This window comes from Mya arenaria, chromosome 10 (assembly GCF_026914265.1).
Source record: "Mya arenaria isolate MELC-2E11 chromosome 10, ASM2691426v1".
Taxonomy (NCBI): domain Eukaryota; kingdom Metazoa; phylum Mollusca; class Bivalvia; order Myida; family Myidae; genus Mya; species Mya arenaria.
The window spans coordinates 59268726-59288006 of record NC_069131.1 but is presented as its reverse complement, the minus strand read 5'-3'; the positions used below and the strand labels follow the sequence as shown (position 1 = coordinate 59288006).

Below are 19281 nucleotides of genomic sequence, written 5' to 3'. Positions count from 1 at the left end.
TTTGACGTCAGATCATGATTGTTGTTTTATAATCAAACAAAGCATATTACACAAGACGTATGACTTCAATATATTCAGCGAATTTGATTATTATTTATGAAAGACGGTCATACTTAATTAACAATATTAATTGATTAAAAGCTCGTTTGGTTTTGAATAATTTAAAGAACGTTAAAACGTTTAAACACAATTTATGTAGCTTTGTGTCTCTTACCAATAAGGTGAGAATAGGAAATAGTTCTTACCTTAATGTGCTTTTTATAAATATTCCAGTTAAGGCATTCATGCGTATGCATGTTTCGACTGTAAAACCTCTCAGGTTTAAAATATTTAATGTACCGAATCAAATCTATAAACTAATCATCCCATTGGTAATATATTGTATTTCTTCTTGAAATGTGCATTCGCTAAAATGTAATGTTTTTAAAAGTATGATAAGTCCAAATGGAGATCCACAAACCTCAGTCTAAATCATGCCAATCCACAGTCGTGACTATCATGTAACATTTTATACTCTAAAACAGGAAAAAAATATCGCAGCCATTAATAGTCATACTCACCTAACACGATTAAGCAATGAACTGAATATAGCTTTGTAATATGATACAACAACTTTTCAAAAGCGTTTTCAAGATTTATGAGTGTTTGCAATCGATATGATTATAAGTCTTTGTTTTATGCGCTATGAATTAAGTAATGATGTGTACCTAGTATACACTAATAAAATATATTAAATTAGAAAACTTAAACTTGAAAATGTATTTAATTATTGCATTTCACAAAAAAGTACATAATTACATTGTTGATACACGGCCTGTTGCCAATGAAATTGTTGTTGCCGGGACTGGTGACTGAATTATTTTTTTTGCACGGATTGTTGTTATTTTTTATCGCTGCAGAGACGTTTGTATATTTTAATCGTAGTAGGGACTGCTGTCTAAGTGAATGTTTATGCAGGGATTTTGATCTAAATTAATGTCGGTGCAAAAACTGTTGTATAATTATTTCAATTGCATGAACTGTTGTTTAAGGTAATATTGTTGTAGAAACTAGTCAGTTATTGTTATTGCAGGAATTGTTTGTTGTATTAGTTATGGTGATTATTGCAAATACTGATGTCTAAAGTATTGTAAATGAATCTATTATTGTCTAAGTTATTGTTGCTGCAGAGAATGTTGTCAAAGTAATTGTCATTACAGGGACATTGTCTAAGTATTTTTACTGCAGGGGCTGCCGTCTAGGTTATTGTTATTGCAGGACCGTGGTCTTAGTTGTTGTTGCTGCATGGACCGTTGTCTAAGTAATTGATATTGGCGGGACTTTTGTTCAAGTTATTATTATTGAAGAGATTGTTATTTAAGTTCTTGTTTTTGCAGGGGCTGTTGTCTAAAATATTGTTCTTTCAAGTACTGTTGTCTAAGTTATTGTAATTGCAGGAACTGTTGTTTAAGCTATTGTTATTGCTCTGTTGTCTAGGTTATTATATTTGCAGCGACTGCTGTCTAAGCTATTGTTGTTGAAGGGACTGTTGTCTAAGTTATTGTTTTTGCAGGGACTGTAGTCTAAATTATTGTTATTGCAGGAAATATTGTCTAAGCTATTGAGATTACAGATTCTATTGTTAAAGTTATTGTTATTGCATGGACTATTGTATCAGTAATTATTGTTGTTGTGAATGTTGACTTAGTTAATGTAGTTGCAGGGAATGCTGTCGAAGTTATTGTCGTTGCAGGGACTGTTGTCTAAGTTATTGTTATTGCAGGGACTATTGTCTATGTTATTATTGTTGCGTGTGCTGTAGACTAAGTTATTGGCATTGCAGGGGCTGTTTGTCTAAGTTTTTGTTATTGCAGATACTGTCTCTCTTAGTTATTGTTATTGCAGGGACAGTTGTCTATTTTTGTTTGTTGTTTAAGGGACTTTGTCTTAGTAAGTGTTGTTGCAGGGGATTTTATCGAAGTAATTGTTGTTGCAGGAACTGTTGGTTTAGTTATTGTTGTTGCAGGGATTTGGTATTTAATTAAATGTTGTTGAAAGAACTATTTCAGTAGATAGTGTTGTTGCAGGGGATTTTATCGAAGATATTGTTGTTGCAGGGACTCTTGGTTTTGTTATTGTTATTGCAGGGCTTGTTGTCTAAGTAATTGTTGCTGCATGGACTGTTGTCTATGCATTGAATGTTGCAAGTAATTAAAGTTGCAAGGGCTGTTGTTGATGTTATAATTGTTGCAGTGACCGTTGTAAGTTAATGTTATTGCAGGGGCTTTTGTCTAAGTTATTGTTGTTGCAGGGATAGTTGTCTTAATCATAATCATTGCAGGGGCTATTGTCTAAGTTTTTGTCATTGCAGGGATTGTTGTCTAATTTATTCTTGTTGCAGGGACTGTTGTCTAAGTTATTGTTGATGCAGAGACTGTTGTGTAAGTTATTGTTATTGCAGGGGCTGCTGTCTCAAGTTTTGTTGTTGAAGGGACTGTTGTCTAAGTTATTGTTGTTGCAGGGACTGTTGTCTAAGTTATTTTTGTTGCTGGGCCTGCTGTCTAAGTTTTTGTTATTGCAGGGACTGTTGTCTAAGTAATTGTTGTTGCAGGGGCTTCTGTCTAAGTTTTTGTTGTTGCAGTGACTGTTGCCTAAGTAATGGTTGTTTCAGTGACTGCTGTCTTAGTTATTTTTATTGCATGGACTGTTGTTTAAGTTATTGTAATTGATATTTCAGGGACTGTTGTCTAAGTTATTGTAATTGTTATTGCAGGGATTGCTGTCTAAGTAATTGCTGTTGCAGGGACTGATGTTATTAAGTGATGTTGCAGGGACTGTTGTCTACTGTTATGCTGCATGGACTATTTCCTTAGATATTGTTTTTGCAGGGACTGTTGTTATACACACAGTTAGCGTTTTTCTCTCATAAAAATATAAATAATATAAAGTTATCAAAATATCTGGTAACCGTATTCGGTTACAAATTCATTTCCCTTACCATATTAAGATACAAAATTACTCCGGTTACGCATGTCGATAAACTGAGAAAAATATTACCGAATGTCAACGTAGGTTCAACTCCCATGTGTTGTTCATTGTCTTTTCAATTTTATATAAGTTAATTTGATTCTCGCTTGAAAGAGCGCACGTGGTTATCGGTATAAAACATAACTTAAGCTTACTTTGTTTTTGTAGAGCTGTATATGTTAAACAGAATGGTTATGTAAGCTTCAGCATAATAATCTAATCTGAAATAGCGTGTTTTATATCATTCGCTTTTTTGCTACAATACTTGACTATAGCATGCGCTTTTTCGGCTTAAGAGACAAATATTGTATATTGGAAAAGTACTATTGCTATGCACTAGTAGTTGATTCGGCTATAAAATAACTTCAAAATAAAAGAAATAAAAGCGAAAGAGCAGTGGTTTAAATTACTAGCTTATTGTTGATCATGATGTCGTTTCCTCTTTAACTATTGTTTTAAATCCATTGTCATACCTGAGTCGGATCTTGGTAACATCATACATGGTATGTGGAAAGCAAAGAACATAGTTTACGTGCGCCCAGGTGAAGACAAAAAAACGCCAAACGCGATATCATATATGGTCTGCGGACAGTGGAACACGCATGGCATAAGACGGCCACGTCGTTAACATGGATACAGGTCACGTGCGTTCAGGTGACAATTAAAAACGCCCCGTGTGTGCGTAACTCAACAGTCAGGAGCACGGACATGAAGCGCGAGTTTTAGAGCCACATCATATAGCGACGCTCTACCTACGACAATTCGACGACCAGATCGGCCATACCAGACCCCCCCCCCCCTTTAACCACGACCTTGGTGATTCAGGCACATTGTGAACAACATATTCCCGCTATTGATCATTTCCTTTAGGGCAAGATGCAACCATGTTTATGTCGCCGAGCAAAAGTTTCCATCTGGGCGACTTAATGTTGACTTCCATTGAATCTCAGACAATTTCTGGTAATAGCTTTGTCGATTTAAGACGTAGAAAATCCTTAAACGGTGAAGATGATGTCAAACGTCATTTGCTATCAATAGCGAGACTGCGCTTAGAGCCAAACCAAATACGTCTTTATTATATCATACATTGGACAATGGACCAACGCCTTTCTTAATTAATTGAATTTTATTTTTAACAGTCCACCCCAACAGAATACAACAGCTGTTGAAAATACGGGCGAGATATAAGGGGGCGGCTAGAAAATATGCTTGACATAGCTGACGTGAATATGACCAGTTATACGATGTTGTGTATAATGTAGCGAAACACAGTTTTACCAAAGTGTTTCATTATAATGGAAGGCAACGCCACAACAAGCAAATTTTAATACTCTTGTCTAATATGTAACCTTCATCATCCGTCTAGGTACTGTGATTTAAATGAAATATTATGGTAATAACAGTGGCCCATAAACATTTTCATGGCGCAGCATACCGCGCGCGACCCGTTTTCAATCGGGATTACTTTCGCTTTGTTCCAATAAGTTTTAAAATAGCGAAGGTATGTTTATCGACATTTGTAACGTAACTTGCTTAATATACACAAATCGTGGCTTCCTTAAGAACACTGCTGGTCTTTTTAAAACGGTTAATCTCGGCAAAACATCGCATGGGATGATTGTTGCGTTTATACTTTTAATCATCTAAAATAATGTATTATCGGCCACATAAAAACTCGTAAGTTTTTTTTAACATTTATCTCTATTTCTATTGCTCACGAAAGCGGAAACCACTTAATGTTAAAATTTCCGGTAATGATTCTATTATTTACACCTTTTCAGTTAATGAATAAGTTGGCGCAGAAGAGTTAATTCCTTTACCGGAAATTACGAGGGTAGGGGATAAAATTTTCCGATACGGCGATTACTGCTTTGATTATCGCTGAACATTACAGAAATGATGCTAGCCTGTTCTATCGCCAGTGCAACACAGAACCACAGCGCCGCAAGATGGAAGGTGGAAAAACGAAATATTACACTGAATATATTATTTGGATAAGCGCCGGTGATGTTTCCAAGATTTTGCATTAAATTGAAAACCATGGCAGATGCATGTACATATGGAAAATGGCACTTGCTTATTTCAACTATTCCAGCAATAAAACTTAATTAGTTATTTAAATATAATACTTTTGAATAGCTGATTAAAAATATGAGCACATCTGGTGATATTGTTTAAGAATGTTTGGTCTGTGAGCGCTGTAAATAGTTCACTTAATTCCAAATGTAATGTAATTGTTTTACTGAAATTCATTTGTGTGGTTATTATTTTACTGAATTTATATGTTTTGTATTTGTGGTATTGAAATTCTCTATGTGGTTATTTCTCTGATAAATGTTTGTTCGATTATTATTTTAGTGCTTCTGTCTGCTTACTTATTTTTCTTATTTTCATGCTGAAAATCTATGATCATGGATTGGAAAATATGTTCAAGTTTTTGTATCACGCTTTCTTAAAGAAACTAATGTTTATTATAATACTTATTTTGATTTGTTTTTGTATTCAAAATCATATTTCCTTTTGTTTGTTTTACCTGTGATAACATGCACGTACATGTTGGTGAACTGTTAATCACTTTAATACATAGTTATGATTTTAGTTCATGTTGTGCCAATACAACTCATATACATATACAACTGGGCGCGTTTCTGAGTAAGAGAATGGATTCACATAAACAAAATTCTCAATGTACATCTTAATTTGTTATAATTAATCATTTACATACAATTACACATGATTTAAGGTTACCGTTATTGAAAGTATTACACAAAACATTTATAGTATTATTATCCTAGTATACAGACTGGTGATAACAACGATTAAATCTGTTACCCATCTAAACTATTTGTATAATGATATGAAGCTTTGATCACTTTGAATACGTGGTCGTACTTGTATCGTTTGCCCGGACTCGGATTGTGACACTCTGTGTTCCGTACTTATTATATATTTATTTTCATTTTACATCGTTCCAGTCCCACTACAACACACACATGCAGGAGTGAACTTCCCACCATTACCAACAATAATAACCGTCATTGAGAAAGTTTACCAAAGACATATACTGTAATAAAACATTATTACGGCGGCAAAATAATATGAAAAAATCAGTTAACTTCCATCTGATTACATTGAACATAATATTAACTTGTCCAAAGTAGAATAACAAGGGCCATGTTTATTGTCTAACAGTTGTATGTAAAAAAAATGAAAATGAACGTTTAACGCATAGATGTATGTGAAATTTATCACATCCCGAATTACGTACGTGTAATTAACATAAATTCAAATGCTAAAAAGGAAACGTTATTTCTCCCTGTAACTATACTCAACTTATAAAACCTATTCATTGCTTAAGAACAAGCGTTGGACTTTAATGACATGTATCAAGTTTCTTTAGAGTGTCGAAAACAGGAGGAAAACGTTTTAACTTAAACTTGTTGACAAAAGCTAGGCGAAAGTATGTATTGTACGTAGTGTAGAGATTGCTTCAAAAGAGGCAATTTGAATACTTCAATACCACAGATGCTTCAATGTATTATCTTTTAATCACAAATTTACTTACAAGATGATTCTTTGCAACATATATTGTTTTAAATGTCTTTAGAAAGAGATAGACGGAAATTTAGTTTTCCCTGTAATGCATCTGAAAACTGTTATTTCATCATTAATTTACTCAATGATACCAAAAAGTAGAAAAAAATACAATTATGGTATAAAAACAGTGTTTTTGGTTTAGTGGAGTTCGGTCATGTCAACAGAAATAGCTAACCGACGCCTTCACCACAGGGATGATCCAACGTGTTGGAAATTTTTACAGTTTAACAATACATTGATAACATCACATTATCATTTCAATCAACCAATCACGCAACAACAAAGACGCAAATAAGTGACCATTAGCGTGTTTAACGCTTATGAATAATGTGGTATTCAAAGACGGTATTTGAGCAAATAACAACATTTGCTGAAGGGTTCCAGCTATTGGCATCTTAGTTTTAACACTTCTAATGATTAAACACTCTTTATTTTGTCATAAAAAGAGCATATCACGGGCGAGTCGAGGATTGGAAGTTAGAGGGGGCGTGACTTAGGTATGTTATTTTTTTACCTGCTCCCCTCCCTCAGAAACAGGAATTATTAAGTAATGGCAAGGGAGATTCTAGTAACAATTTTTAGTTCAAAATTGGGGTGTATTTTATTACTTTGTTTCCCCAAATACTGAAATAAAAAGTAAACTCTGACAATCTTTTTTATTTTTCATTTCTTTTTTGGGGTGGGGTGAGCCCCCCCCCCTTCTGGATTCGCTAATACATTTAACAAAATCATGAATGAATACCTCTAATTCAACTTGGAAGTTTTTCATCTAATTTTAAATATCAAGCAGCTCTGATGCAGTTGACAGGTTATTTGATAGAATTATACAAAATATTAGGAAAAACATTACACTATACATATATATACAAAACCATGCTCCAAAAAGAGTAACAGTGTTGTCTTATTATAAACTTTATACGGAACAACATGCAACACGACATATTTAAATGCACTAGGTTATACGAATATATTGAAAACTATATCATGCAGAATCAAAAATTAGTTGTCCCACTCAAAAAGAGATAGTATGCATTGGAATAAAATATCGTGACCAGGTACAATGTACCCGATAACAGGTATTCATCCGGCAGCAATTGACTTGGGGAATGTAAATCTGTAATATGATACAACTAATGAAACATGTTCAAAAGCGTACTCAAGGTTTATGATCTATCGCCTTACTTTTAATTTTCAAAGCGCTTTTAATTCGTTATAGTGTAATTTCTCCAGCGGCTATATTCAGTAATAATAAAAATTATTTTAATAATAATATTACATTATATTGCACTGTTCAAATAATTTTACTTGGCGTGCTAATTGATGTGTGTCTGTAATTTTGGTATACCTCCTGCTTTGATCAATATATTTCTGCATACATCATGTCTCATAAAGGTCGCAGTTAATTACGTTTTGTTAGGTGGGGAAAACACAAAATAAAGTATATACTAATAACAAATTCTCATTTTAGCAGACTGAAATTAGTTTATCATAATCCCATTTCCCTTCAAATAAGACCATGCAAAGTAATGTAGTCCATAGTGCATCTTTACAAATAATTAATATACAAAAACTCGTGTTAGTTGTGAAGATGAAGAAAATATGCAAGCGTACTTAATAAACAAAATAATGTTGATCTGGTATTTAGTTCTAAAGTTGCTAGTTGTAGTTTTAAAAATAACATTAACAACAGCAATCAAACCTTTATTGAGCATTATTGGGTAACACAGAAAATCAAGCGACGTAATTGCAACTGTCAGCTAAAACATAACATTATAACCGATATTTAAAGAGTTAAGGCTCCGCACATACGGCTGATTAAGAAACACCAGCCACTTTTTTTGCTAAGAACGACTCAGATCTTACTTAAACCGATACTGTTACAATGAATATACCGACTGGTAATCATTCCCCTTAAAATGCTATCGGCAAACACAATAATAAAATCTCAAAGTCCATAAAGTTTTCCGAATGTATTGTTAAATAAACGATTTTGTACTGGTTTTTAGACAAATGGACAGAAAAAAAAAATCCACATCGTACCCCTTACCACTTCATAATGATGTTATTGCAATTTTAGGTAAAAGTTCTTGGTTATTCAGTTATCTCGGTTTAGGAGTTGAAAATTGTAAATGGAGTATCGAAATTGATGAACAGTCAAACAATATAAGTACTGTAACCAGCATTGTTTTTAAATACAGGCATAAGCTGAGTTTCTAATTACAGGGGATGTATTGTGTCGAAAAAGTGGGACACTCCCAGTATCGGAGTACAGGGACATTCCAATTTCTGTATGGACTGACCGGACAAGGCTCAGAAATTAGGTATAGCGAAAAGCCAAGTATCAACGTACAGGGACAGTCACATCTTCGAAGTGCTGGGATAGGCCAAGCATTTTAGTACAGGGACAAATTCAGTATCGATGAATGCTACAAGCCCATGGTCGAAGTACAAGGTCAAGGCCCTGAATATATGTACATGGAAAATATCAGTACCAAAGTGTAGGGACAGTCTCATCTTCGAAGTGCAGTGGTAGGCCAAGCATTTAAGTACAGGGACAAGTTCAGTATCGAAGAAATGCGACAAGCACCAGGTCGAAGAACAGGGACAGGCCCTGAATCGATGAACATGGTAAATCCAAGTATCAATGTATAGGGAGAAGCCTGGTAGTTTAAACTGGGACAGTCTGAAAATTGAAGTACAGCGAAAAGCCAAAAAGCGTAGTATGAGGACAGGCCCAATGTCGAATTACAGTTACAAGCAAAGAAATAAAGAAGTTTAGTATTGAATTACTGAGACAGACCCAATAAGGAAGTACAGTGTCAGACCAATATTCAAATTACAGGGACAGGCTAAATGTCGAAGTGCAATTACCTGCACCGTTTCAAAGTACAGGGACAATCTAAGAATCGAAACAATAGGATATACACAGTATATCCAGAATATCCAGTATATAGGAGAATCCTTATGATTGGAATCAGACACAGGACGCTTGATGGACTAGAAAGGTTACATTATATTTAAGCATGAGTATATGCCAATCAAATTCCTTTTCCATATCAAACAGTGAAAATACAGCAGGCCGTACTGATACTGTCGTTTCTGATTCCGCATCATGCGAGTAACGTGTGTTATCTCGGAACTACTTTCGCGTTGATAACAATAGCTGGACAAAAAAAACCTGGTAAAACCTGTCAACTTTTAAATACGTAAACTTAACTTTGCTTACGCCATAGAAGCATGTAAATACTCAGAAACATGGTTCTCATGTTCTTCAAATAATAATGAAGATAAGGACGAAATAGATAACTATTCCAATCTATCTGGACAGCTTCTTTAGTGAACTAGTTCTTTGGTATTTCGAAAGTCATAAATTACTGCATTAGCCATGTTTATTATCATAAAAATAATTTTGCTAAACCACAAAGTATCGTGTTCTTAGTTTGATCAATAAACTCAATTTTGTAACTTCTGACTTAGTTTCGCTGTAGTTGCCTCCCTTGACTCCATAACACAAAACTACGTAACACATTCGAATTCATACGCGCATTTGACAGGTTGCAGTAAATTTAAATTAAATTGAAACCGAAAAATTATAAGGAATGATTAAATAGGCATGTATGTAATATGAAATATTACGATAAAACTTTTTTTCAGCGGTTTCGACGGATACCTGTTTACGCACAGAACTCGACGTAATACAGGTCACCAGAAAAGCGCCCTATTAAAATATCCTCTGTATATTCTGTAAATCTTTCATATTTTTCTAGCGTTTACATAACGTCCGTCCGTCCGTCCGCCCAAACATCTGTTGACCTATCTGTTTTGTTCTGTGACTCTTCGGGATGAAATATATACATATATCTGTATATGTTCTCGAAGCATTTTGACAAATATATATATTGTCATACGTGTGTAAATATATTTTTTAAAACGTGATCGTGTGATCATATCGTAGTAGATGTTAAAATTCTTTATTTGCAAATATTAATAAACAATTTCATTAAATTGTTCCACATAAAGTATTCGTCAGATCATGATTGTTGTTTTATGATCAAACACAGCATAATAACTCGATGTATGACTTCAAATTATTCATCGAATTTAATTATCATATATGCAAGACGATCATTCTGAGCTAACAGTACTGATTGATTAAAAGTTTGTTTGATTTTGATTAATTTATAGAACGTTAACGTTATGTAGTTTTTTGACTCTTCACAATAAAGTGAAAATAGGAAACAGTTCTTACCTTAATAATATCCACTATTTATCAATATTCCAAATAAACCATGAATGCGTATGTATAGTTAGGCTGTAAAACGTTTCAGGTTTGCAATATTTTATGTACCTTAACAAATCTATAAACTAATCATCCCACTGGTAATATATAATGTATTTCCTGTAGAATGTATATTCGCTTAAAATGTTATTAAAATGATGACAACTCCAATTGAAGATGCACTTACCTCAGTCTAAATCATGACAATCCGCTGTCGCGACGATGACAAAACATTTAAATCATTAAATAAGGAAGAAAATATCTCCATTTCTACTCCTTCTTACCTTACATAATTTAGCAATATTACAATGCACTGAATAGGGCGTTGTAACATGATACAACAACTTTTTAAGTTTCAAGAGTGTTAGCAATATATTTATATTATAAGTGTTTGTTTATGCGCAATGAATGAAATAATGTTGTGTACGTACTAAACAAGAATAAAATATTCTTACTTAATTAGAAAATATGATGAAAATGTATTGAATCATTGCACTTTACACATACAAACTTATTATTGTTTTCATGCAGGGACTGTTGTCTTAATAATTCGTGTTGCAGTGAATATTGTCTTAATTGTTCTTATTGCAGTGACTGAGGTATAGGTTACCGCCTATGGCTTGTTTGTATCGTCAGCACCACAACTAATGGTATGTCATTTTGAAGATGATTTACAAACTTAACTTCATAAATATTTACTTCGATTGGATGTCTTGCTAGGTTGGTCTGGCGATTTAATTGGCATGAAGGATAAGTTCATTGAGTTACTAACACAATGCATAATGTACCCTTTTTGTAAAATAATATATTTTGTATGCAATCTACTTGCTACGATATCACATTGTATATGCATAACACTTGTTCACCTATATGTAATACTTGTCCTTTATTATTACCTTATTCATCCATGCATGTAATATAATGAGTAAATGCAAGAAACTAGCCTTGTCTTCATCGACCTCACTGGAATGCAACAAGTGTAAACCCTTTCTATTATACGGTTCATACAATTAATACATAAAGAGACAGATGACTTTATAAACCGTATAAATGAAAGGGTTTATACAATCAATGCATTTCACTGAGGTCGTTGTAACCGAATCCTGATATCTTAATCATGCAGAAGTTAACGTGCCTTTAAAGAATAAAACATTAGTGTTTTGAATCACGCAATGATATAACGTGAAAATATGATTTGAATTCGAGATTGCGAAATGACTTAAGTATTTTCCTTTTGTTGAGGTAAAGGTTTAATAAACAAACCGGCGAAATGAATGTCAGCTCGCATAGACAAGTTTCCTCACTCTGTCGCGCGGGGACTTCACGGATTACTAAGACTACGTGTCTAACGTTGAAACGTTTTTTAACTAGTAAAAACCATACAAAGTAGTTTAAGCCTCCACTGAACCCATGATTCACTGACCTTTACAAGGCGATAGTTAGAATATTGTCAGAATATAGGTTTATACCTTTTTGTTGTTATTTTCTGACTAATTATTAACTTATGTAATTCTTGTCATAAGATTATAAAACATAGCTTTCACTGCTTCGGACAGTGCATCTGATAATATTTATGTGTATAAAGTAAAATTATATTAAGGGAACTATTATATATGTATTACTGGTAATACAGACACCAATGAATACTTCTACATATACAATATATTGTTGTGATCGTGTGGATAGGTGTTATACTTATGGAAGGAAGCATATGCAGAAAGTATTTCGGTGGTATGACTCAAACTTTTTCTCATCAGATACTAAATAGGTATTATTCATACCTTAAACAGATTTTGTTTATGTTTTTTACTTTTTAAATGCATACCAATACATAATGAATGACATATTTTAAATGACATTATTCGCTTTGGTAAAATATCATGCTTGTAGTGCATGACAGGAAAGATAACCTGTTTGTTCTAAAATTTGAGATTGGAAGTGATGTACTGAATCTAAAAGGTTTACCTTTAGATTGTCTGGCTGAAATGAAGATAAAGGAGACGTGTTTGCGCTTGTTCAGACATTCAAGATATCCAGACACTACAAGTTAGATACAAGATATGTGCTGTTAATGTTATTGCAGGGACTGTTTTCTTAGTTATTGTTGCTGCAGGGGGGATTTTATCGAAGTAATTGTTGTTGCAGTGACTGTTGGTTTAGTTATTGTTATTATAGGGGCTGTTGTCTTAGTTATTGTTGTTGCAGGGACTGTTGTCTAAGTAATTAAGGTTGCAGGCACTTTTGTCTAAGAAATTAGTGTTGCAAGGGCTGTTGTTGATGTTTATGCAGGGACGAATGTCTAAGTTATTGTTATTGCAAGGGCTGTTGACTAAACTATTTTTATTGCAGGGACTGTTCTCTAAGTTATTGTTTTTGCAGGACCGTTATCTATGTTATTGTTTTTGCAGGGCCGTTATCTAAGTAATTGTTGTTGCAGGGACTATTGTCTAAGTTATTGCTGTTCCAGGGACTGTTGTTATATACACGAATAGCGTATATGTTTTCTGTTTTAATAAAAAACTATAAAGATATATAAAGTTCTCAAACTTTCCGGATACTGTATTCTGTTAGAAATTCATTTCCCTTTCCATATTAAGATACAATATAATTCCGGTAACTCTTGTCGTTTAAATGGGACAAATATTAGTTGCTATTAACCGACTGTCAACTTAGGTTCAACTCGCATAATATTATGTTGTTCACTGTCTTTTCAATTTTATAAAGGTCAATTTGATTCTTACTTGACAAAGCGCACGTATTCACCGGTATACAACATAACTGAAACTTATTTTGTTTTTGCAAAGCTGTATATCTAAAACAGAACTGTTATGAAAGCACCCGCATACTAATCTAAACTGAGAAGACGCATCTTGTAATTCGTATTCTTGCTACAGTACTTGACTTCAAAATGCGTCTTTTCGGCTCAAGGGACATATAATTAATTTGGAAGGAGTATTACTGCTATGCACTAGTAGTTGATTTGGCTATAAAATAAATACAAAATTTAGAAATATAAGCAAATAAGCAGTGGTTTAAATAAATTTACTCGCAAATGGTTAATCATGATGTTTCCTCGTTAACTATTGTTTTAAATTCATTACAATATCTAAGTCGGATCTTCGCAACATCATACATGGTCTGCGGATAGCAAAACACTGACGATTCGAGACGGCCAAACCGTTAACATGGATACAGTTCACGTGCATCCAGGTGAAGATCAAAAAACGACCCGTATGCCAGCTACGTAGCTCAACTGTCAGAAGCACCGACAAGCGCCGCGACATTTAGAGCAACATCATACAGCGACGCTCTACCTAAGACAGTTCGGACGTGCAGGTCGGCCATAGCAAGATCCAACACTGAACCAAAACCTTTGTGAATCAGGCACATTGTGAGCAAGGTATAATTCCTATTGATCATTTCCCTTTAGAGCAGGATGCGGCCATGTTTATGTCGCACAGCAAACATCGTCATTTGGGCGACTCAATGTTGGCGTCCATTGAATCTCAGATCATTTCTGGTAACTGTGTCGATTTAAGTCAATTGTAAGACGTAGAAAGCCTTTAAACGGTCAAGCTGATGTAAACAATTATCAATAGCGACAATAATACGTCTTTAATATATTAAACATTGAACAATGGTCGAACACCTTTCTTTATGTATAGCTCTTTATTCTTAACAGTCCACCCCAAAAGAACACAATAGTTGTTGAAATACGGGCGAGATATAAGGGGGCAGCTAGAAAATATGTTTGATTTGGCTGGCGTGAATATGACCAGCAATTTAGAATGCACTTTGCAAATGACAAATCGATCCTATCGTTTGCAAAAAAATGATAATTAGCTGTATTTTTCGTCAATTGGCCCGTTATTCGGTGATGTGAATAATGTCAACGGCCAGCTAAATACACACGATTATAACCGATATTGGAAGCGTTAAGGCTTCATACAAACGGCTGATGAAGAAACACCAGACGCTTTTCTGCTAAAGAAGACACAGATTTTACTCAAACAGATACTGTTACAATGAAGATACCGACTTGTAAACATCTCACCCCGTCTCCCTCCCTCCCTCCCTCCCTCCCTCCCTCAATAAGACTAAATCCATATAGGACCCCATTTTACAATGGGACAATTATTTGACAATGCAATTGATAAAATGTTAAGGGCAAACATTATAATTAACTCATGTTGATCTCAGTATTAGATACTAGAGTCAAAGATGCTAGTAGTAACATATCCAAATAATCAAATTATTAAAACAGTCATCAAAGCTTTATTGATTAAAACAGAAATTCAAACGACGTAACTGCAACTTTCAGCTAAATACATACCATTATAACCGATATTTGAAGAGTAAAGGCTCCATATAAACGGCTAATAAAGAAACACCAGACACTGTCACAATGAAGATACGGACTGGTAAACAGCTCAACCCCCACCCCCTCAATAATGATAAAATGCTAGGGGCAAACATAATTCTAAAATCACAAAGTCAATACAGTTATCTGATTGTATTGCTGAACAAACGAATTTGTGCTGTTTTTTAGGCAATTGGACGGAATAAAAAATCTACATCGTACCCCTTAGCACTTCATGTTGCTGTAATTGCAATTTCAGGTAAATGTTTTTTGGTTAGGTTATCTCGATTTTAGAGCTGGATATTGTATATGGAACATCTAAATTTAGGAATAGGCAAAGAATCGAAGTATAGGAACTAGTACTCTTTTGAAGTACATGCTGAGTTTCTAATTACAGGACATGTCATTTATCGAAGTAGAGGGATAAGCCCAGTATCGGAGTACAGGCACATTCTTATTCCTGTTTGGACGTACCGGAAAAGGCTCAGTCATTACGTAAGTTTCAACGTACAGGGAGGCCGATAAAGATAATGTATGTTTGCCTCTATTCAAAACATGAATGTGTTATCAATTCGTAGAAGATGAAAGCCTATACATTCGCATACATTTATGAAAAAAATGCAAAATCAGTCAACATATTTAACTAAATCTTAATTAATCAGATAATATGAAATGTACAAGATCAGACTTACTTTAATTGAAGATTTACTGATATTATCTGAAACAAGAGGCTATCAGTTAGATATAAAGCTTAAGGCAAAATATCCAAACTTAAGAACTAGTCGCCCGTGCCGAAACTGTAACGATCTACAGACACGACTGTAATATTCGTCATTTTTTCTCAAACAGGAAGAAAGTATTGCAACCATTTTTTTCCAGCCCACTTAACACTTTTAACATAGACGGTTAAGTCGCTTTGAATGAAAAGCAAAAATCGCTGAAAAATGTTACAACAATTTAAACATTTTTAAAAAGCGTCCTCATATCGCACGTTAATGAACGTACGTATTCGTTTTCAATCTAAATGAAATGTTTATTCGCTGTACAGTGAATGATGCTATTGAGCCTGCTGAATTTCATAGAGTTTATTCAAATAGTTTCATATTATAAACCACGATATAATCATAATTGTGGTAAACCATTAATTGTATCGGGTTTCATGCTTTCGTCGTTGCCCATACTTGTTCCAGTTAAAGCATCAATGCGTATGTATATTCTATATTTCAAGGTTAAACTAGTTTGGCACAGATGTATGAATAAAACAAAACTGTAAAATAATCATTCAATGGATTATATATGTTTTTCTTGTACAATGTATCTTCGCTATAAATGTAATGTTTTTCATTTGGTTATAAGTCCAAATGAAGATGCAAAAACTATATCATGACAATCCGAAGTTATGACAATCATATTGCAATTTAGCCCTAAACAGGAAGAGAATATCTCCATTTCTTGTTCTTCTAACCTAGCTAATTTAGCAAGATTACTATGCACTGAACAGAGCGGTATAACATAACACAACAACTTTTTAGAAGCGTTTTCAAGGTTTATGAGTGTTCGCAATCGAGTTGAGTATAAGTGTTTTTGTTTTTTTGCGCTATGAGTTAAATAATGTTCCTTCTTACATGAATAAAATAAACTTATTAAATAAGAGAACTGGAAATTGAAAATGTATTTAATCATTGCATTTTACGAAAACAAATACCTAATTATAGTGTTGTTGCAGGGACTATTGTCTAAGTTATTGTTATTGCAGGGACTGTGATAAAGGTTACCTTAACGCCGCCTCTTACCCAAATGGTCGTTAGATCGAACACCACCATGGCTTAGATCGATATGCCTCTCAAAAAGGACGATATGCCTCTGTCCAGGAAACGGACACGATATTGGTCATAGTGGCTGATAGTTACCTACACATAAATAAGTATGAACAAACAAAATATGTGTAGCGTCAGCAGCACATCTAATGGTATGTTATTTTGAAGATGATTTACACTTAACTTCATGAATATTTACTTCGTTTGGATGTCTTGTTAGTCCAACATTCGACTGCACAACGCATACAAAGCTCAATTAAATTCAAAACGAATACGTTCATTTATAAATGGCGATTTATTTGGCATGTAGGATAAGTGCATTAAGTTATTTACACAATGCAAAACGTACCCTTCTTTGTTTAATCATATATTCTGTATGTGGCAGGCATTTTCTACTTGCATTTTAGGAACTATGAAATTGAAATTACATGACCAATGGTTGGGCCTGGTTTCACAACAAACAATTGAATTGCAAAGAAAAGGTCATGTTGTGCAGCATATTTTTGAGCGTTTTTTTATTATGAATAACTTTCGGATCTTCCCTCGTATATGCATATCACTTGTTCACCTATATTTAATACTTGTCCTTTGATATTGTCTCATTTGTCTATGTATGTGATATAATGAGTGAATGCAAGAAACCTGACTTGACTTGATCGACCTCACTGGAATGCAACATGTACACACCCTTTCAATTAAACGGTTCATAAAATTATAACCCTTGCTTTATTTTGTGATGATTTTTTGCCATCGTCATCGTGTTCTCATTACCTTGATGTTTTTGTAGGAAGAAAAACCTATGCGGTTACGATTCCGGTGGCAGAATTCTCATCAGATACTAAAAAGGTGTTATTAATACCTTATAACGATTTTATGTTTCTTCACTGTTTACATGCATCAATGATTCCAATCCCATCATTGACACAACTGACGAAATCTCAAATTCCAAACGAGTAGCTCGACCTTTATATTAACAATACATAATTAATGTCACATGTGTCATGTATCAAAAGCTACTATTCGCTTTAATCAAATATCATGCTTGTAGTGCAAAGAATATTACAAAAAGCATTTTTTTCTACTAGAATTAAATGGAAAAAATCCATTTAATGATGACGGTAAATCATGGCTAAACATATACTGATTTGGTTAATTGAAACAAAATAATCCATAACCCTAATACGTGTAAAAAGTATTGATAATAAATACTAATGAGCTAAGCAACTTTGACACTACTTCTGCCAAAAATACTCTTGTACAATTGGCATAGCCCAAATCCGCTGAAACACTGTTGGGATAAATCTGAAAAAGCGTTGATGAGATGAAAATAATCATTCGTGCAATCACTTTGAGTGAGTAAGATAGAGAGAGTGAGCGAGCGATTGAGTGAGTAGGGGAGAGAAAGTGTGAGCGAGCGATTGAGTGAGTAAGAATGTGAGCGATTGAATTTCCGAATAAGTGAGTGAGTGATTAAATGAGTGATTAAATGAGCGATCAAATGAGCGAATGTGTGTGTGTGTGTGTGTGTGCGTGTGTGCGTGTGCGCGTGTGCGCGTGTGTGCGTGTGCGTGTGCGTGTGTGTGTGTGTGCGTGTGCATGTGTGTAAATTATGCTGAAAGCTAAAACAAACAGAACACGTTCTGCGTTATCAAAATGAATTTTATGTTAAAGGTTTTGCTCTATTAGTGTTAAAACGTTGTATATGTAACTTTATTTGCTCACTTAACATATTGTCAAACTTCAACAGAATTATCGCAAACTTCATGTACAAAGACATTTCATCTTAGAACATTTACATTACATTATAAGTATTTGCGTTTTTATTGTACTGAATATAATATTATAGTATAGACGATATAAGACGTCTGATTTCTTATAATTTAACTATGCAAAAATGATTTGTACGAAAATACAATGCCAGATCATCAAAATAGAACACATATTATTTTAAGTCAGACAGTTCTTATTTATGTACAGCCAGTTGCACAATAAATTCGACAAAATAACCAGTTTCATTCAATAACATAAATAATCGCAGTTTCTTTAAAGGTAGGTCAGTAATAAATATATATATGCTAAGACTGTATTGCTTTAAATCAAACATTTCTCTCCAGTTTTTACATTGAAATTATTTTACAATATCCTGAATAACTTCAGATAATCCAATAGTTAACAACAGTCCAGAAATGCAATATATGTTTCTGTTTCGGTAAGCTGAAAAA

At 34.0% G+C, this 19281-nt stretch overlaps 1 protein-coding gene across 5 annotated transcripts in view; it reads right to left on the bottom strand.

Moving 5' to 3' along the window:
* Positions 1-19281, bottom strand: part of LOC128206218 (protein draper-like) — a 62588-nt gene that overhangs the window by 28580 nt on the left and 14727 nt on the right. Inside the window, exon 2 of one of the 5 annotated variants that reach the window (XM_052908540.1) lies at positions 17036-17152. The exons of the other annotated variants lie outside the window; for them this stretch is intronic. The gene's annotated coding sequence lies outside the window, so the exon portion shown is untranslated. The remainder of the gene's footprint in view (positions 1-17035; positions 17153-19281) is intronic. 5 annotated transcript variants of the gene reach the window in all.